Here is a 22,615-nt window from a genome sequence, read left to right on the forward strand (position 1 = left end):
AGTTCCACCAGGTATTCCGTGATTTTCACATTCCTAAAGGTCTTATGGAGATCAAGATGCGAGAGTTCATGGACCTCAAGCAAGGAGGCAGAACCGTCATGGAGTACGTGCAGGTGTTCAACCACCTTGCACAGTATGCTCAGGATGAGGTCGACACCGACGAGCGGAAGTAATACCGCTTCGTCAATGGCCTCAACTCGAAGATGCAGGACTGGCTGTCCGCACACGAGTTCACCAACTTCAACAAGCTGGTGAGCACGTCCCTCACGGTGGAGTTCAAGCTCAAGAACCACCAAGAGGAGAAGAAGCGCAAGAGGGATCCCTCGCCTTCCATGGGCGGGAGCTCTCAACGTGCCCGCACTGAGAGTCAGCCTCCACCATCTCACGTGTCAGCACCGACTGCTCCAAGACCAATGTGGTTGGTGCAGCGTCCGGCTTTCTCTGCTCCAGAGGGGCAGCCTGCAAGACCCGTCGGCTCTCAAGTGAGCATGACAGGTGGTCCTAGCGGCCCGTGCTACAACTGCGGCCGTGTTAGCCACTACGCTCGGGATTGCCCTTACCCGAGGCCAGGAGCCCCGTTGACAACCCCAAGGGCACCACTGGCTCAGTCTGCGCCTCAGTCCTCCCAGGCAACCCACGTTCCCAAGCGTGGTCGAGCACGCCATACCACCGCCGAGGGCGTTCAGGAGGGTGACACCGTCCTGATGGGTACGTTGCATATGCGTTCTAACTCTGTCATTGCACCTGCAGTTGTTCTTTTCGATTCTGAAGATTCTCATTGCTTCATAGTGGCAAGTTATGTTTGGCGTCATGAGTTGACAGTTAGCACCATCCCCACACCTTACCTCATAGATGCACCTAGAGCCAAGGCCCTTGTTAAGCAATGCGTGTCCAACGCCTCAATGGTCATCAACGAGATATCTTTCGGGGCAAATTTGCTAGTGATGAACTCGAAGGGAATACATATTATATTGGGGATGAATTGGCTCTCCAAGAACAAGAACATGTTAGATTGTGCCCAGCGGACAATTACTCTAAATGGTCCGTCCGGCATCCGAATTCAATTGAAGCTAGAGGGTGTCAAATCTTGTCTCCTATGGGAGACCTGAATCTGGATAAACCTCGGTGTTCTTAGTCTAGGTTGATACACGTATATAGCAAACACGGATCAATGTGCACGTCATCTGGTATACCTCAGATTATTGTTAGGGATCACCCCTACCATGCCCGACAACAATATATAGTAATTCCAGCTGCTGGCACTTGAGCAATTGAACATGTCTGGTAGAGTGCTTGCTTTATCCCAAGATTCTGACCAAGAAAAAAAGGCCATGGAGACCATAAGCATATGAGCTGCCTGCATAATATGAAATAATGAAAGTATCATCAGATTGACTGAATTTGTGGCCATGCATAATTAAATGTTGTTGACGATTTGAAAAAATTAACCAGTAGGTGCATCGAACATTGATAAGAAGCCGATTATCATCCATCAATGAGTAATCATTACTAAAGGGTTTCATAGAAGAATTCTGACATTCAGGTTATGCGATGCTATGCTAATTAAGTAACCGGCTTTCCTGAGATGCAAACTAATTTACCAGGAATAATACATGATAAAGTCAAATTAATGGTGCAATCGTATGGAGGACATGGATGTTGACAACCTAAGCAGCATGTTTCAGAAAACAAAAAGGATACCTTCATTGAGGCAGCAAGGAATGTGTGGGAGCTAAAAAATCAAGCACACACAGAGAACATGCAGCACTTTCTATTCTTAACAGAGTGATGCAATGCCTGACCCATGCGAGTCTGTCATCAATCATGGGAAACATAGTCCTTTTATAGTCTGATATATAACTCCTATTTAATAGGGATTTTCCATTCATCAGTTTTCCAGTTTCAAAATGAGTGTTTTCCTGTTTTGTAATAGCTAAAGATCTTACTATCGTCAGTTTTCCTATTTTATAATGTTTGATTTCTTGTTTTGTATTAAGAATTTTACTATCGTCAGTTTTCCTGTTTTATACTCTATGATTTCCGGTTTTGTAAAAGGGATTTTACGATTGCAGGCTGATTTGACGAGTTTGGGTTGCCCAGCGTGTTAAATACTTACATGTAGGATAATGTCCACAGGCGACTCTCAACAGATGTGCAAGAAGCAACTCACTGATGTAATTTAAGACTGCAGGCAATGCATTAAAGGAAATATATTCTGCAAACTGAATAGAAAAACTACCAAGGATGTAGGAATATGATCAAAATCTTAAGGGATGCCTTCTTTGGCCCACAGTTGCGGATTAATCCATATTAGACCCAAGTCGCCTTTGTCCACCCTATATAAACACGTTGAAAACTGCACAGGAAGTTCAGATGGCTCATTGTAATTCCCTAGTGTATGTACACAACTCCTCATATAACTAATATCGTCGATTGGCATCTATGGTTTTTTCCCGCAAGGGTTTTGCATGTAAAAATCATTTCTCATGTTTGATCTGTCGTGCAATATTTATAACAAAGGACATTTCTATTGTTGGCTAAACGTTTCAGCAAAAATTGCTATCCTACACAAACAAAAATTTACAATGACTGATCTTTATGCTAATCTGAAATCAAGAAATAAGTATATGGTGTTTTGAAATTAAATTGTCCCTATACCTATTTCATGTGTTCTTGTATTGATCTTTGAGATAGATTATAACGGAGGTCGTGGCTAGCCTAGATAAGATCTAAAACTAGTCAAAGGCTCCTTGTGCATAGTCTTGGCGAGAGGTCGATGTAAATCGAGATTGCAAATGGCTTGTTGCTTCTATATTACTTCTTTCTGGCTTGTCTTCTGCAAGGTCCCTTGCTCCGTATATATATGGCGGTTGCCGTGTAGCCTCCACTACTACAGAATCATCGATCACTTCCAATTCCAAACCCCTCATCAATGCTAGTTTAGGAACCAACAATGGGTTACGGGCAGTGAAATCCGGGTTGACATCACTGCTGGTCTTTTAGAATAGGTAGTTAAGCCTTCTTCAGGAAACAAAAAAAAAAGAAATGAAATCAATCCTGCCATGCTGCCACCGGACCTCACCGTGCCGCTCCTGGGTCCCACCACCATGGTGCCTAGGACCTCGCCGTGCTCACTGCCATGGATCCCACCACCGCGACACCCTGCACATTGAAATGCAGTGGCACGAAGGCCACTGCCACAACATTGAAATGCCCAGCCACATGCAGAGCAATATGAGAGAGATAGAGAGAGGGAGGGGGTGCCGTCGTGATGCCTAGGGATCGACTGGACACATGTTGTTGCCAGATCCCACCATCGCAGCCGCCCATCACCAGTTTACGGCCTCCATCGCCCTACACTAGATGTGGTGAGCTAGAGGTGGTGACACCTCAGAGGAAGGCGGGCTAGGCACGGCGATGTTGGCATAGCTGATGTTGGAGAAGGAGACTCGAGTGGAGGTGTCAGCTATGGAAAAGGCTCCGGCATGGGATCCATGCACCTCGATCCTCGATGCGTCAGGGAAATCAAGGGTGTCGGAGTTGGTGAAGCCCATTGCTTCGCCGAGATGGCCTCTTCCTTCCCAGATCTGAAAGGTCCATCGATGGTGGTGGAGGGGGTGGTCGTCATCGTTCCACGTGGAGGAGGTGGCTTGATCTCTCGACGGAGAGAGGTGAGGAGGTCAGCATGCGAAGCACTGGGAGAGAGAGAAGGATGGGGCCGAGTGTGGATCAGATAAGGACTGGGAGAGAGAGAGAGGGGAGATGGGAGACGACTGGGACTTAGCGATTTTTTGGTGCGGATGTGAGCGAGCAGACGTGAGAGCGAGGAAAAAGCAGAGCGGATGAGAATTTCGGGTTCGGCTCCTGGTTCACTATCGGTTCATAAACAAAAACCGGCAGTGATAATGATCTATCACTGCTGGCTATTTTATAAAATCAATAGTGATATTGATTTTGTTACGAACTGGCAGTGATAATCGTATCACTCTGGTTCTAGTCTAACCGGCAGTGATGAGGCGGCAAATAAGACCATTCCTATAGTAGTGCTCTGGACTGCTTTTCAAGTACGATTATATCATCCTTAAACTTAGGAATAGATTTTCTTGTTTAAGGGATATTCTGGAACCTGCAGATAGTTTTCTTATGTCCAGGAACTCTTTTTCCATATACATTCGTGCTCTTCGACAATCCATAAAACCCTAGGGAATTCGTATATGTATAGAATAGTCATATACTATAGTTTTATACTACTCATTGTCAGTGGGCCATGGTGAAAAATCGGCGCGGACTGAAAGACCTAGCGGATCCAAAAGCGCCAAAGGAAAATTTGGCTTATACCGCCCAACTGCTTCACGAGGCCCCTAAATCCCCAACTCATCCCTTCTCCACCGTGAGGCTCAGTCCTGCCCAGCAGCTGCGCCAACATCCCATCCACCCCACGCCTGCATCTCCACAATCCCCTCCACGCCTCCAACTCCCTGCTTGGAGAGGTGGGGCGCCGCCAGCCAGGCCCGCCATGGCTTCGTACTGCCTCGGGAGAACAGAGCCGCTGCCATAGTTCGCCTGCCTCCCCGGTTTGTCTCCTCCGTCATGCATAAGAAAATAAACAGCAAAACAGAAAAATTGCTCCCATCACTCAAAATATTTGTCCTCTTTTCTAATAGTACGTCACACATCCTAGAAGCTGGAATTTAAAAGAATCAGCCAGTATTCCACATATATAGGATTTAACAGCCAAGGGGTACAATTTTTATCAACATTGTATCAATTATAAGACAATTAATTGAGTTAACATCATTCTATCAGCCAACCTGATGCTCATCTGAAATTATTTATGGTGACCTTATGCCTGTAAAATCAATAATTTGTCATACCTTGCATAAGATTTGTAACCTGTAATTGCTGGGGCTGCACCAAGTACAGCTGCAGCTCGCATCCATGTCATGCCAACATTCATTGCAGCTTGCGCCCATGGCGTGCCGCGCGTGTCCTGGGCACGTTCATGTGGACTTATTTTCCCCAAGGATTCTGATTGCATCACCCTGTGCAAGCTGCCGGAACACGTGGGATTGCATGTAGGCACACCAAGGTCTAAATTAAAAAGAGTGAGCAACTTCATACGTTATGCATTTAGGAATTTGGCAATAGGAAATCAGATATTGTGCCCTTGCACAAACTGTGTTAATTTATTTTGGAGAGAAGTAAGGAAGTACGTGAGCATCTGATGTGTGAGGGATTTCGAGAAGGGTACAAAATATGAAATTTCATGGAGCAGCTAGCTCCTCTTCTGTGAAATGGGGATTCGATGGTGCAGAGTCCACAAAGCAATCTGACGAAGTTAATGACATTGCTGATTCGATTCGAGACCTAGAATGTGGTTAAGATGATGGAGGTGATTTTGAAGACAACGATGCATCTCAGCAACCTACAGAAGAACTAAAGGCTATTCAAAAGATTGTAGCTGATACTAGTCAAGAGTTGTACCCGAGTTGCAATAAAATCTCAAATCTGCTTTTCTATTTTTTAAGGTAGTGGAAAAGAGTTTTCTGCCTTTGCACCATCAGTACACACAACCTGATTTATTATTATATCATTTCATCATCAAGCTGAAATGTCAAAAGGATAAATATAATGAACTACATGATGCTTGGTATCTCATCCATCACATAGCCTATTATCAAATCGTCATCCATTCATGATGGAAACTTCCATGGCCATGATCTCAATGCTTTGCATGCCTTGCGCACGTCTTCCCCTTTCTTCCACTTTTGTATCAAAGTCCAATGTCACAGCCAATATGTGCCCCTAGACAATGTCTGTAGAAAAGCTGATAATTTTTGTCGAAAGGAATATCATTGCAACATAGCCATATGACGCAACATAGATCAACTACGTCAACAAATATTTTCTTCTTATGCTTATGCCCAACACCTAGGTGTATATATATCTATGGCAATTTTGACAATGTGCATTTCCTTGAAGGTAGCTCCCCTCATATTCTCTATGGGTTTAAAACAACTCAATATCCATTTCATACAATCAATTTTTCAGGAAAACAGTTTTGCCATAATATAGTATATTTTTAACTAAGAAAACAAAAAAAAATCTGCTTGGAAAAAAGCTTATTGAATATGTTTGCATTATAACTGATAAAAATATATAGAACATGACACGGGGACTTGGTAAGAAATGAGAGCTCAAAGATTGAAATGTATGATTACATTGAAATTGCTAATTAAGAACTCTTAGATTAATTATTTAAATCTTTGATTACATCAAAGTTAAACAAAATAGGCAATCAGCATTTTATGTTTCATATACGATTAGTGTGTGACAAGACAGAAAAGGCAAGCCACAACTGATCAACATCACTGAGAGTCTGAGACAAATTCCTTTACTAGCTACTGATATATTGTATGTTTGCTGCTTTGATATGTGAGTCCTATATAATCAATTCTTATTTTAGCATTTTGGTATTTTTTTAGAAACAAGAGCAGCAGCTAAAGCTTGGATTTTGTTTCCATTAAACACAGTCAGCAGGGATGCTGCTCTTCTATAAAAAAACAATACAAAATCTGATAAACACTAACATCCCAAAGTACTCAATCTGTTCATAATCTAAAAAATTTACCTGTTACAAAGTTTTCATAGCTATGCTGCAAATACAGATACCACATATATCCTTAGTCATCACATAAACTATATATATACTCTACACTTTTACAAAAAAAAAACTATATATACTCTACCACATATATCCTTTGTCATCACATAAAATATATCCTCAGGACCTCTACTTATTTGCAGTGATCACCAAATGGCTTCACTTATTTGCAGTGATCCCCAAATGTCTTTACTTATTTGCAGTGATCACCAAATGTCCAATGAAGTGATCCATTAGCTGCATGCAATTATATATCTGGGAAGGAGAAGAACCCGACTCAGTATTATAAAAAAAAGTGGAAGAAGAACCAAGTCAAGATGATATGGTCTCCCCTTCTTCTTGCACCAAAAGATCTTACCACCCTAAGGAACTGGGGCTACATTTGTTTTCAATTACCATTCAAGAGTTCTATCTATTTGGATGCCCTTTTTTTAATTTAGACCTCAAAACATGAAATGGACAAGTTCCTTCTCTTAAGAACACATACTGTACCCTCCAACTTTTGAAGACCGATAGCATGCTGAATACTGATCTGTATAATATTCAGTATATGATTCAAAGAACATCTGAAGTTTACATTTTTGCTTGAATTGAAACAGGAGGGGAGGCCCTACAGTGATTTTGTATGATATAAAAAAAGGTATTCACATGCAGAAAAGAAAGAAAAAGACTATACAAGCATGCATGGAAGGCCAATGATAGTTATAATTTAAACACTAGAACAGGGCCAATGGGAACTCATTCTCTGTTTTTGTATTAGGTGGCATCAACTGTTAACTGAATTATTGGCACTCATTTTCTTCTTTTACGACTATAATTAGGCAACGAAGTTTGTAGCCATTTTATGCATGCACGTCCTTATATTTCTTCATATAGTATGAACTACCGCTTGTCAACTAAGCTGTTTATGATTGTTTTATGTAGGGAGGACTGGACAATTTCTAGCCTTTGTTTGTTGGAGACAACTTCATGAAAACTTTTAAGATGAAAAATTATTTTGGTTTTGTGGAAGACAATCTGAATTTTTTTGTTCATACAACCTGCTGGGTATGTTTTGTGATCAGGTTGTGGTTGTTTACATATATATAACCGATTTTGGTACTTAGAAGAAATCGATACTAGGGAGATCTAGCTTGGCTCTAGTAGTTTCTAATGGAATTTGGTAACTACGCTGTGAACAGCGACCATCTGGACAGCACGTATATATATAGTTGATGATGATGTATTTCATGGAACGAAGCTATTGAATTGTGTTGATTGAATGTGTGTTGTGAGCTCTAAATTCTAGACTTTGGATTGAGTGTGATGTGCATGATTCGAAATTGTTGTGAATATTAAGTTTAATTGATAAAAAAAAATATGGCCTAATTTTTCAGAAACTGAAGAAAGTCCATGTTGGACTATCTGTTGGCAATCACTCTGCTTTACTTCATGTTATCTATTGGTAATTATGATAAATGTCGGCATACCCTTTCTGATGGAAAAATTATGTTTGTTGGCAAATCTAGCAAAATTATAGTCAGACTATCTGTCGGCATAAAATTATCTCGCAGCAAAGTCTTTGCTGACAGGACTTGTGTAACACTTCGGATGGTACCATCTATCATCTAAAAACCTACTAGGTCCAAAAATTATTAAAAAAAATCAGCAGAGTTTCTCCTGTATGTGTCTTTCCAAGACAAACAAAAAACACACATTCTCCACAGGCATAATATTCAGAAGCAGCTGGGAAGCATCATAGCTCAAAACTAAGACCCTATACAACTCAAGGACCCAACATAAAGGACCAACTCAACCCCAAGTTGTTTAAGTGGCCAAACTAGCAGCTGCAGTCCTATTGCATTATTGAGAAGTATAAGCATGTATATAAATATGCTGAAACATGATACTACTCCCTTCCATACATGCCACGATCATTTGGTACCTAAAAACCAAATAAAACACAAGTGTGAGTAAAAACACTCAGCAAGTACAATATAGAACTGGAAGAACATATAAAACAATAGGGATTGTTAGAAAACTAGATCATAAGGAAATATACTCTTCTTGTGAAAAAAACCTCTAAAATAGTAGTTTCCATTTGAAATGAACAACACTGAATAAATCCTTAGCAGTTACTCACATGAACATGAATATCAGAACTAATCAACACATCAATGGATTGGAACCATGGATCATGAACAATGTGAAAGGAATGACAATATGAAACATGAATCATTGGAATCCACATGAACACATATATAATGAAGGAAGTGAAACGTAACCAGAAGAGAAAACCAAACCATAAGACACACATCAATGCAGTTTCGTCATGCACTTGCCTTAACTGTGGTGAGCAACCAGTGTCATGCCCTCTATAGCGGAGTTTCCCAAACCTGTGTATTAAAAACTACTCTCAATATCTATTCCATAAAACCCACATAACTATAAGCATTTTAGAATCACAATGCTAGCCAAACCTAAAATAAACCCTTTTTTATGTTTTCTGAAATATTGATTTAAATTCCTTGTCCTTCATTGTTCTGTCTGAAATTTTCAATTCCCAGATATGAAAGCAAGTATTATAATTGCACTAGACAACATGAATACTATTTTGTTGAACCATGTAACTACTCTGGATTATTTATATTATTGAGATGTCATGAATTTACATGCTGGAACATATGCACTAGAAACCCCGTGCAGAATAGACGGTTCAAAAACCCATGTGGGACACTTTTTTGAACCGTCTGTACCAAAGGATCTATAGAAACAGATTTGTACAGATGGCTCCCGACTAGAGTTGTTTGTATTTGCATTTGTGAAGACAACTCTATTCCTAAAACCATCTACACTAATAATTTATAGTACTAAATTTATATATAGTGAATTTATACAACCACACACAAACATCAGATCAAATATCTTCATTTATCAAGCAATCTAGCACATATAAAAGTCATACACATATCAATCATCTTTCAAACAATCAATTTAGCAATCCAACACATAAAAGAGTTCATACAAATATCAATGTCACAAAGTCTTTCCATAGATCACATTCACATACAACCAAACGGTTTGTCACTCCAAAATAGATCAAATAGATGAAGACCATATAAGATCAAAGATATGATGTCCACTTAGTTTACTCAGTTACTCCTGGATCTACAAGCATGGAAGGAAAAATGGATTTATTGCTACTTGCTGAAGATCATATAAGATAACCAAACTAAGAAAATGTAAGATAACAAAACTAAGCAAAATAGGAGAAATGATTTACTACAGCTTTAAAAAAGCAAATATTTACATGTAAGAGACCATATACAAGAACTATATTGTTAATATTGCAAACCTGCCACAAAGTTGTCACGATCATGAAATTTGTTGGTCTCCATTAAGACCTCGCCAAGTATGAAATGGATGATGAGCCTTTGAACACTCATGATTGCATTGGTGTTGAGCGTATTTGTAGGAAAATTATATGTATGTAGAAGAAAATTAAAATAGGTAGGCACAATGAAAACAAAACAATGAAATTTGCATTTTAATATACTATAATGACACTAACCGGTAGATATGCTAGTGGACTAGAGCTAACGATTTACATCATATATTGGAAAACATATAATCCTCAGAGGTTGTTGCCCGATGGCTGCTTGTGGCACTGCATAAATTTGTTTACATGCAGTAAATTTAGTTCTATGGAATGCATATTACGACGATAAATTCATGTGCAATGGAGGATATACTGGGAACTTATGTTGGTGGGTCATGTCGGGTTTTTCTCTATTTCGTATAAGGCTACCCTTTGAAACATACTTTGCGAAAACCCTTGTCAGCAAATCCGTCATACTTGAATACCTATCTATGTCGTACTCCCCGGGATCAAAGTATATGTAGTGTTGATTCTGTGGAAAGATACAAACTAGAATCCAATGGTTTGCATAGTTATAAGGTAGAAGAATGAGATCCTTCATTCCATAGAGCAAGGCCATGGTGTCCGTAATGTAATCCTTAACCTCCACAGGTGAGTTAATGACGATTGGGCCACATACGACCTATGTGTCGAGCAATCTGATTTTCGGCTTCTCCCTCTAGGCTTCTTGAATCATACATCTACACATAAGAGTAATGTGAATGATTTCTTGTATTGATGAGTTAGGTAGCTCATTACGCATAGACCATGATTAATAACACTTGCAATGTCTAGTATCTCAATATGTTGACATCGACAGAGGCACAATGTTAGAGGAGGAATAAATCATTGAAGTCTGTCATGAAGGATCTAGTTGGTTGGAGGAAATGTGTCTGCAGCTACTTGACGCTAAAACAAGAAGGTGTTTCTCTTGATTGTGCCTCCTCATGTAAATTCCATGTAGAATTGTACATGCCTAGCCCATTCTCTCTAACTCTTTCTGCCTCCCTAATGGGGCCTACCACATAGGTGTTTGATAGGGGTTCTTCTTCTGCCTCCTTTAGTGTCGGTTTCCTAGTTTTGCGCTTTTTGAGAGGTTTCATATTGGTGGACTATTGGCTAGATTTTCTGGATAGTTGTTGCTCATGTGGTGTAGAAGAAGATTTGAACTTTGGTGTGGCACAACAAAAAGAGAAGTCACTATTATTATGTACTGGAGATGGTGACTATTAAGGTTGTGGAGGCGGTGGAGGGGCAACCAGGGATATGAACTTCTTTCACCACTGGATGATGGAGTGGACGGCCACCCCAAGTGTTGTGATGTCATCCTCTAGGAGAATAGGAAGTGAGAGGGGCGTACAATTCCCATATATCATGTCCACTGACACCTTGGTGTAATCAGGCTGTATCGGGACTCCTTGAATAATTTGTTCTCCACCGTATGGAAATGCCAAGCCCGTACCAACCTCAATGATAGGATCAGAGCCAATAGTGGTGGGTAGTAGGAGCTTGCACTTGGTGGCCTCCTCTATGTCATCAATGGGGAATATGTGCTACGAACCTCATGTGGATTGTCGTCGATGGGGCCTTCATCTGCAGATTGGCTGATAAGGAAGTCTTCTGGATGGAGGATGTTATCCGGAGAGCTAAGTAGTGTAGAAACGAAGCTACTCCAATGTCGAGCTGGTGGAGATTCTATTGTAATGGATGCGTCCTGTTCTCTGAGAGCCTGTACTCTATCTTTGACTAAATCTTCCATCCGTTGTTCCATCCTTTCTTGGAGTTCAATGTAATCTCCATTCTCATCTGTTCACACTCGGCTACTTTGTGTTGAGTCTTATTTCTCCATTAGCTCCTGTACGAACTGGCGTCATTAGGGAACCCCAACTTCGATGGAACATAACCCCTACACCACACATGTGACCCGGGTATTCTTTGTTTCCCAGAGCCAAGGTTAGTATATCTTTTTCCCAAGATGGATGGAATGATTCCTTAGTGGTTTCTTCTGAGAGTGTAAGGATCCTTTGAGCCACTTGCTCTGTTTCTTGCTTGTTGAAGGTGATAGAGTCATCAGACGAGCATACAACCCTTCCATGGTACCATCTTTGAGCTCACCTCTCTGAGATTTATGAAAATGGTGTGGAGTGATTCTTCTGAGCTACCTACTCATCCTCTATGTCCCAGTTCAACTTTTTGTGTTCATACCCACTAATGCCAAGCATGTGGGGGTGTGTGTTGTGTGCCTGGCACGCCTTGTTAGCCTCACTCTGCCGCTGAAATTCCTTTGATTTGCATATCTCCACAAATTCTGCCCATTGATCCGCTAAGTACCCATAATCGTTGTGCACTACTACAAAATAGTACATCACTGCCAACTCCAAAACCCCCTTCACTGCCAATTTTAGAGCTGGTAGTGGGTAACAGGCAGTGGATAGTTGGGGACTACCACTTCCGGCTCTGTGGACCGGCAGTGAAAGGGGTTATCACTACCGACTGAAGGATTTGGCTAGTAGTGATTCCCATCACTGTCGGCTGGTGGTTTAGCCGGCAGTGTTGTGCCTCCCCCCTTCTACTTCGGCCCTGTCCTTCCTCTCTGTCATCTCTCTCTCTCCTCGATCTCTCCGTCTCTCTCCCACTCAATACATGCATACAATGAGACATATGTTATGTAAATCATTAATACATAGTTATTCATGTCACACATATATACATGATAGTTCTCACAGGTCACCCCCCAAAAAGTCGGTCGAGTTGAGCTAATCTAGTATCTCTATACCTCTCCGGTGATGAGGACCGTGTCTCTGCATGGATGACTTATGGCGTGTGTACGTGTGGGGACGCGGGGGGGGGGGGTGTGATGGTGATGGAGTGTACGACCCGGCCACACCTAATCGATAGCAGCGTTGCCTAAGCTCCAGGCTCGCCGGCGTGTCATCAAAGCCTGACTCCTGAACGCTAGTACGGTTTGAGCATTCGACCTCCTCCACAGTGCACTGACGGGCTACCCTCTCGTCCTCCTCCTCCTGGGCACGCTTACGGGACGCTACTTCTTGCTCTTCCACAGTGCACAACTGACAGGCCAGCCTCTCATCCTCCTCCTCTTGGGCACACTGATGGGCCACTGCTTCTTGCTCCTCCTTCGCAGCATTGTTGGAAGGTCATTCTGCCAAGAGTTGTCCGACGGTACCAACTCCGAAATACAGCTTCATTAATACATAGTAATTCATGTCCTATATTAATACATAGTAATTAATGTCCTTCTTTAAAATGGTGCCATTTGGCGATATATAAGCCGTCTAACCCTCTGGTAGACTTCCTCCTTGTTGCATACTCTGTACTAGAAGGTATGGTGTAATCTGAAGGTTTGTCACTGGTCGATGACACGATCAGTTCATGAAACTCGTTGTTTCGGTTGATAACATGTTCCATGAAGAACCCGGCAATCTGTTCTTTAAGGGCATTTATTTCTATAGGTTGTAACTCTTTTGTGCATAGTTTGGAGCGCTGCATTTGAAGAAATTGAAAATAAGACATCGATATGTTATTTTATACCTCAAGATCATTGAACCCGGCAGTGTCTCCGTCCGGGATGAATCCGTGCATGAAAGTTAGAACATAAAACACGCAGAGATTCTTGCCAGATGGCTGCCTCATACACTTCAAGAGGAAATGATTCGTCAGTGGAACGAATTGAAACTTTTTATTCAAAAGGAAATGCAAGACATGAAAATTCTGTGTGTACCGGAAAGTCAGTTTTTACATTATACTCCTTCCTGAATGGAAAGTGAATAAGACTCTTTTTATTGTATCTTGTGTACGCCCTGTACATGAATATGAATACCAATTAAACTTAGATGTAATCGTCGAGACGATGAAATGATTGAGTTCACCTGTTTAGCATGTCGATGAGGTTTTGGTAAGTCGTATGAGCTCTCTTTTTGAGTCCAAGACAATGATTTTGCTCAAGCCTGGGTGGATGACAAGGAGGATCCAATAAACAGCAGGAATATTATGTCACCATAGCAAATTAGTACTAGAATCGAGTTGCCCATAAAGCAAAACACCCTGGCGCGTAAGCACATACTCTAGCTGTAGGGTAAGAATATGAATTTCTTGTATTGGTGGTGAAGCAGACACTTCAATATGTAGTTCTCGGTGAAGTCTGTCCATCTACAATTATAACATTATTGTAAATCCAAATTCAAAATATCTAGAAGATTTTATGATCACCAACAAATAAATTACCACGCCATCTCCTACCGGCAATTGTCCTGGGTTGGAGGAGCCACATTTTGTATGCTTTCGCGTCTGCTTCCGATGAGTATTTGTTGGTGTCATCCCTAGAAATTTTCTTTATTATTCAACCCTTATCTATGACTCATTAAGGAAAAATGAAAAATAAATACGCTCATACCTAAAGTTTCTATATTAGAGGTTGCTAATTAAATAAAATATAAAAAATACAATTGGATCTTGCTACATACCTAAATATCATGGCTAATTTTTCTAATTCATTAAAAATAAAAAATAAATATGGTCATTCCTAAAGTTTATATATTGCAGACTTCTAAATTTATTCCTATGGTTCATTAGGATCAACTTTGAAAATTTGCCTATGTCTCTATAAGGATAAGATCAATTTTGGTATTTCAGGTAACATTTTGGGCTAAAATGCTAAATATAGGATTAACTTTGGGCATTTCAACTTACTTGACCTCAAAGGCTCCTGCTAGATGCTTGCTTGCTGTGGGGGAAAAATCCAGAGTTCACTTGCCCTAAAAAATGAAGAAAAGGCAAATGAGCAAATGGAGAGGAAAGAAGGGATTTTATTTTGATAGCTAGAGAGAGCTCATCTAGACCTCCTTCTTGACCAAAATTGAGCTTGAGTGGTGGGGGAATCAATGCAGGAGAAGGGATGAAGTGGTTGTTGCCATATGAGATTTTGTAAGGGAAAGAGTTTTGAAATGGCTCTGTTAGCTCGAGGTAGAAGAAGGTGGGAAAGAGGAGAATATCACTACTGGCTCATATATTCTGTCAGTAGTGATGTAGAGATATCAGTGCCAGTTAGTAGATTAAGTCGGCAGTGATGAGGGTGGGTGCATCACTGCTGGGTGCATCACTGCCGGCTCAATCCATCAGCCGATAGTGATGACCCTTACCACTGCTGGTTCATAAGCCACGATGGTTGATTCTTCCCACGTGGCTAATGAATTGGCAGTGATGCCCCATCACTGTCGGCCCATGAGGAACCAGCAGTGATGGACCGATATATAAGCCCAGTTCTGTAGTAGTGGTGGTTGGGGATCAAATCTTGCTTTACATATGTATTGTACAACTCGCTCTTGAAGGTCTTCCATGCCTTACCCATCTTGGCTAGTGCTTGTCTTTCCATGGCCTCCAAGGATCTTTCAGGGATGTCGAATAAACCTTTAATTGTTTCCCACAAGAAGTTTTTTTCACTTTGTGGTATGGCCTTCCAGTTGGTGTAGGTTATCTCGACTCCTGTCCTTCCAAATGAGGTGCATGCTCTACGGAATGCAACATGAGCTGGCAGAGGCAATATTGGTACACCTTCCTCATTAACATGAGTTATGGTGTAGTGACTCATGGTCATTTGTTTTTTGCCTCAGCCACCTTGCTTTCACTTCTACACTAGAGTTTGGTATGTTTGCTCTTGAGTGGCCTTCTCATCTTGTTGTGCAGTGACCTCCTCTTGTTGTTGATGAAAAGTGACTCCTCTTCTTGTTGAGGAGAAGAGGCATGGGATAGTTCACGTTTATCTCCAGATGTTATCTTCAAAATAGGAAAAAATCATATGCTTATTAGAACTTGTGTTATATAGACTAGAGGGACTTGTGCTATCTCTAGACATCATCATTTGTCAAACATTTGGGGTTAGAAGAGGATAGGTACTTTGCTCGACCTAAACACTACTTCCACCAAATGTGGAAGCCAAAATCTAAAATTGACCTAATCATCATATGCTTAACAGAGGCCTCGTATCATTCATTAGTCATCTATAACAAGCAAACAACATATTGTAGTTGATGTAAACATAAAAAACACTACATCTAGATCAAGCATAAATAGCTCTATCATATGACATAGAACAAAGTACAATCAGAACATAGAAGAGAGTAGTACATTATAGCTCTGTTTTGACTTGCAGTACATAGAACAGAATATAGCTTTGTTTTCACTTGCATATGTCTTCGCAACCGTATATGTACATAACAGTAAATGACATGAAAACCAAATGCATTAACAACACAGTGACTAAAATCGAGAGTATCAAACTTCAATAGAAGGGCTGAATTAACTTAGAATGCATGGGGTTTCAATCTACAATAAAACAGTGATGAAACAATAACATTACTGATGTTCAACACTTGACCTTGGTTCATTCCAACACAGGATTATCACTTACATCACAATGCTTTAGTTATAATGACTTATCCACAACAAAGGTATATATCTGTCCAAAAACACAATCAACATGGCTGCTTGTGCAATATGCTTTTTTTTGCTTTGTTTTATAAACTAAAGTGCCATATGGCTGTCAACAAATGCTTAACATATCAACCATCAATTCAAGGAGGAAAAGGTGTGATATTACATAATAATTCAGTTACAAACCTGCCTTTCTTTTTTATTGAGTTTTAATAAATTAAATGGCCTCAAAACTTCCAACCACAAAAAACTGAACAGTTACTGCATATGCTCCAATTATCTCAATTTCACCTCATATGCTACAACTCAAATTGAACAGGCACATTTTTCTAGACTAAAACCACGGGAATATATATGTGGTGCACATTCTAAAAACTAGCTTGTGGAACACTGCTCCATTCTTGCAATGGAACTACTACACAAATCCAATTAATCTTAGTGCATTACTACAATCGGCTTTGCCTTCTAAGTGATAAGTGTAGAGGAGGCAGTGGTCGAGGAGAGAGGCAGGGGCCAGGGGAGGAGTGGGGAGGCCGAGGAGGTGCGGTGGGCAGAGTTATGGGCGAGGAGGAGCTAGAGGAGGAGCGGTAGTTTGGGTCGTGGGGGAGGAGCGGGGAGGCTAGGGTCATTGGGGTAATCGAGGAGGCCAGGGTCGCGAGGGAGGCCTATGTTGTTGGGGTCATCTAAGAGGTCGGGGTCGCCAAGGATGAGCGGGGACGCCGAGAAGGAGTGGTGGTTAGGGTCATTATGGAGGCACAGGTCACCGGGGAGGAACTTGGGGACGCCAGGGATGAGGTTGCTAGGGTTCAGGAGTTAGGGAGGTGGCAGTGTAGATGTGGGAACAAAGGTGGTAGCACAGGTTTGGAAACACATCCCCGCACTATGTGCGTATATATATGAAGCCTTTTTTTTACTCCCAGGTGTACATACTACTTTAATGGGTTTTCAGCAAGGAGTATGTAGATCTTAAAAAGTAGTATATATATCTTTAAAAAAATTCACTTATAAAAAAGTATATATATCTTAGAAAATAGCATATACATATTAGAATGTAGTATATACATCTCATAAAGTAGTATATACTTCAGTTATAATAGGAACAATTATGGATTGAGCAACGAGTATGTACAGATTAAACCATAAATTTACCTTAAAATTTTAACTTATTTGGAGTTTGTATTGATTAGTTATGAATTTTACAAGTTTTATTGCATTGTCTAAAAATCAATAGTACAGACGGTCAGCAATAACTACTCGTCTGTACCATCAATAGTACAGATGGTTTGTAATGTAGAACTGTCTGTACTAGTATAGATGGTATGATATTATGAGCCGTCTCGATTATTGATTTTTCCAAACAATTGATTAAAATTTGCAAAATTCACAACTAATTCAAACAAACTCCAAATGAGATGAAAGTTTGATGTAAATTCATGATTTAATATGTACTATAACATTGTGCAGGTCTCATTCTATTAATAAAACAAAACATTGAACTAATTCATATATAAATGTTACATTGGAATATATAGGCACATAACAATCAACCCTTCTGAATGGTCGTCGCACAAATAACAAGGGGTCCCGGTCAGAAGTTGTTCATCGTTGAGGGTCTCTGAGAGGGTACTCATCAAATTGATTCTACTCTTCTTCGCCCAAAATATTCTCAACTCCGACAATTCTTCTTTTTCCCTGAAGGACTACGTGAAGGTTTGGATTTGCCGGGTCTAGCACATAAAAGACCTGAACAACTTGTTTAGTGAGTGCAAAATGGTTCATCTTTGTACACAGTATGTTTGAGGTCCAAAGTAGTCATACTGTACTTGTCGACCTTAACACTTAAGAGTGCGACTCAACGGCACCAAAAGAGGGGGATCTTGAAACATACATCTTCAAGTTCCCAATTCTCCTCTATGTACCTATAGTACACACACCCCATGTTTGTCCTGCAAGGTATCTATGCAGACACCATTGTTCTATACTGTGCTCTTACTATCCTTTGCTCTGGTATAGAAGGTGTACCCATTTATATCATATGCTTCAAATTTTACGACTGTGTGACTTGACCATCTTGCCAATCAGACAATATTTTCCTTTGTTGAACTATTATTACTAAATCTCACTGTCAACCAGTTGTTGAAGCTATGGTTGTGCAATTTTGTGATCCAAGCCTCCGTGCAGCCTAGATAGTCTCTCTATGCAGCTTGTCCTTGTGCATGTCAATATGCATGTATACCGTGAAATGAGCTTTAGATAACATGTCATAGTCAATAATGAGTGTTTTCCTATCTATGGTCCCTTTCCCATCTAGCCTTCCCTCATCGTGCGACATAGTTACACCTATTGCTTTGAGCTACTTCATGTAATCAATGCAGAACTCGACTACCTCTTAGATTGTATAACCTTGAATGATGCTGCCCTCTGGACGAGATTGGATTCGTATATACTGCTTGAGAATTCTCATGTACCTCTGAAATGGGTACATCTGACGTAGGAATACCAGGTTGTATATCTTTATAACTCTCACATGGTGAATGATAACATGCACCATGATATCAAAAAATAATGTGGAAAATACATCTCAAGATAACATAGTGTCTTGACCACATCGGCTTGCAAAACATCTAGTACTTCGATATCGATGATCTTCAGAGAAATTGTGTTGAAGAAGTAACACAACTTGATGATTGTGTCTCGAAGATAGATTGGCTGGATATTTTGGATTGCAGCAGGAAGCATCTATGTCATCAACACATAGCAAACATGGCACTTCATGCTAAGAAATTTCAAATCTTTCAACGAAACAAGTTTTGAGATGTTGGCGGAGTAATCGAAGGAACTTTCACACCGTGCAAGCACCGATACAGATCAGTTCTCTCATCCTTTTTCATATTATATTAGTCATGCCTTGTGTTTAGGCCATCCTTCGACTTGCTTGGAATGTTAAGTAAAAAACCAATCAAGCTTTCGAATATGTTCTTCTCTACATGCATGATGTTGATGTAGTGGTGAATTTTAAGGTGCTGCCAATATGGTAGCTCCCACAATATTGGTCTCTTCTTCCACATGCCACTGACATCTTTCGATTTTTTTGCTCCCCTTTCCAAACACAACATCAATATTCTTAACTATATTGTACACCTCTTACCCATTGTAGTGCCTTGGACATAAATCTCTCCCCTTCGTTCCGTCGAATTGTTCCTTCATATTGTGGTACGGGTGATTACTTTTAAGGAAACTACGGTGGCATATGAACACTGTTTTGTGCAAGTGGGGCAGCCACATACTCAAGATTCCATCTATAAGCACCGAGGGCAAGCCGTGTCTACTTCTTTACTCTGGCCCGAAAGGTTACGTATGGCAAGCAAAATCTCTCTTTTGTACGCATCTCATACTTGCACAACCTCATTCTAGAGTGTTTTTAGATCTTCCACCAATGGTCTTAGGTGTACATTAATATTGTTCCCAGGTTACTTCGGGCCTTGGATAAGCAACAACATCATGATTTACTTCCTCTTTGTACAGAGTCAATAACGTAGGTTGTAAATACTACAAACAACTGGCTAAGTGTTGTGCTGACTACTTATGTTCCTGAAATGATCCATTCCATCTGTCCTCATCGCAAACCTTATATTCCTCGGTTCCGCACCGAAGTCTTCAAGATTATGTCGATATTTCTCCATTGGGGAGAATCGGTAGCGTTTCTTAGCTTTCCATCTTTCTTACGGCCTTATTAGTGCTAGCACAACAATTTAGCCTCTTTTGAATTTGCAAGAAAATACTTCAGATGTGGAATTATAGGCAAATTCCACACCACCTTAGCAGGAAATCCTTTATTCACCTCGCCATCCGCTTGACTCTTACGCTTGTATGAAGATGCTTTGCACACTGGACATGAATGAAGTCTGATAGATCTTTAAGGTAGAGGATGTAGTCGTTTGGACATACATGTATACTTTCTACCTCTAAATGGGACAAAGAACCTGCTTTGCTTCATATGTGTTTTTGGAAACCTTATTTCCATCCAGAAGCATGTCCAATAGGATATGCCTAATAGCGCTATGAAAACTCTCGTCTAACCAACCATAGCTCGCTTTCAATTCAAACAGTTCAAGCACGAATGATAACTTTGTGTATTCTGGCATGCAACCAGGGAACAACAGTTTCTCGGAGTCCTCGATCAAGCACATGAATTTGTTAAATTCTCTCTGAGTACTAAAGTTTACGTCTGCATCGCATAACATCTAGTCTAACCTATCATCATCGTCTGCACCACCACAATCATCGATGTCTGCACCACCATAATCATCATCTATACCAAATTCCTCGTCATCTTCTCCTAGTTCATCGAATTCGAGTTCTTCGGAAATACCAACATCTTCATGTAATACATTCATCATGTTTGGTCTAACATGGGTAGTTTGGTTTAAAGCCACCAATAATCAAGTGTGCTTGGATTTATAGTGTTGCGTTCTGTTTGAGAAAAGTCATCCTCGACAGCTATCAGAAAAATCATCACACTATCAAGGTAGCCTTTCAAGAACTATACATCTAGCCAAGATCCATCTAAAAATGTATGGAGTAAAGTAATGTTAAATTAATCTAATAAATGAGAGCAACCTAGCTAGCTTTTGGTTGAAAAAATGGATCTAGCGTGCATGTATTCATGCATGCATTAACCATAGAAATGAGAAATTAATTCAAAAATAATTAATGATTATCATTACACATTAATTGCTAGATAAATTTATGCTTTTTATTATATGAATTTTGGCATATATAAAATTATCAATGAATTATTAATAAATATTTTTATTAATAACTTTATATATTTATGTACCAAAATTCATGTAATAAAAACTTAAATTTATCTAGAACACTAGATTAAAGCTAGTCATTTATAGCAATAAATAATTAGACCTAGATCTATATTTTGAGCATCATATATATACCTAGAACATTAATTCTAGATCATCATGAAAAAATCTAGATCTACATCTAGATCTAGGGGGCTGTTTAGCACGGATCTAAATCTTAGATTTTTTGGAGTTGGTAATATCCGGCTTCAAGAAATTCAGGATATGTAACTATAGATGGATTAGTAATATTTGCATGGTATATCACCTAATTTTTATTTTTGATAAAAAACAAATATTTAAATCACTTTATTTCATTATACAAACTCCAGATTCAGTATGGATTTCAAATCTAAAGCTGTACCAAACGAGACCTAGATATAGTTGATCTCTCAAGACCAAATTCAAACACAAATCTTTTGCAACTCTTTGGGAACCCAAAGATCGTGTGATCCTTTAAGTTATTTTGCAAAAATAAAAAATAAACGAAAGTAGTTTGTCAGTTTGGGAGCCACAACATCAGCCATAGAGCTCAACAAGTGTACAGTCACAGAGAATCCGGTTTCCTCTTGCCTCGCTCCAGCATCCTTCCATTTTTGCACGTTCCTTTTTAAGCACAGACGAACACACACCCCCAGTCGCACACACCCCCAAACCCTAGACGCACCATGCCTCGCATCGCCGCTGCCGCTGCCGCTGCCACCGTCGCCGCCGATTCTTCTTCAGCTTACGATCCGGAGCCCGTGCCCATCCTCCCCGGCGTCGACGTTGTCCTCGAGTAAGCACCGTCTCTTCTTCTTTCCCCTCTCTTCTTCTCGCGTCCTCCATTTCTCTCCTAATCTCGTCAGATCTGACGCTTCTATGTCTCGACTGTAACTTCAGCTCGGACTCGAAGGAGAGAGATTGGGCGAATCTCTTCCCGGAGATAGTCTCCAAGATCGCCGACGACGTCATGCGCGCGGACGAGACGGTGTACATCCGTCTCCGAGCGGTCTGCAAGCCGTGGAGGCGCTCCACCGCTGATCCGAGCGTCCTTGAGCCCCGGTTCTTCCCCCGGAACTGGCTGCTGCTCGCCGGAGAAAAGCTCCGTGACGGCGAGCCGGAGCGTTTCGTGAACGTGCGCACTGGCGCCTCCCTCCGGATCCGCCTCCCTACGCCGGACGAGTACACGCACCACGGCAACGCGGAAGGCCTGCTGGTGCTCTACCATTCTCTCACCGACACGGTCTGTCTCCTGAACCCCCTGAC

This window comes from Phragmites australis, chromosome 22, assembly GCF_958298935.1.
Source record: "Phragmites australis chromosome 22, lpPhrAust1.1, whole genome shotgun sequence".
Classification (NCBI taxonomy): domain Eukaryota; kingdom Viridiplantae; phylum Streptophyta; class Magnoliopsida; order Poales; family Poaceae; genus Phragmites; species Phragmites australis.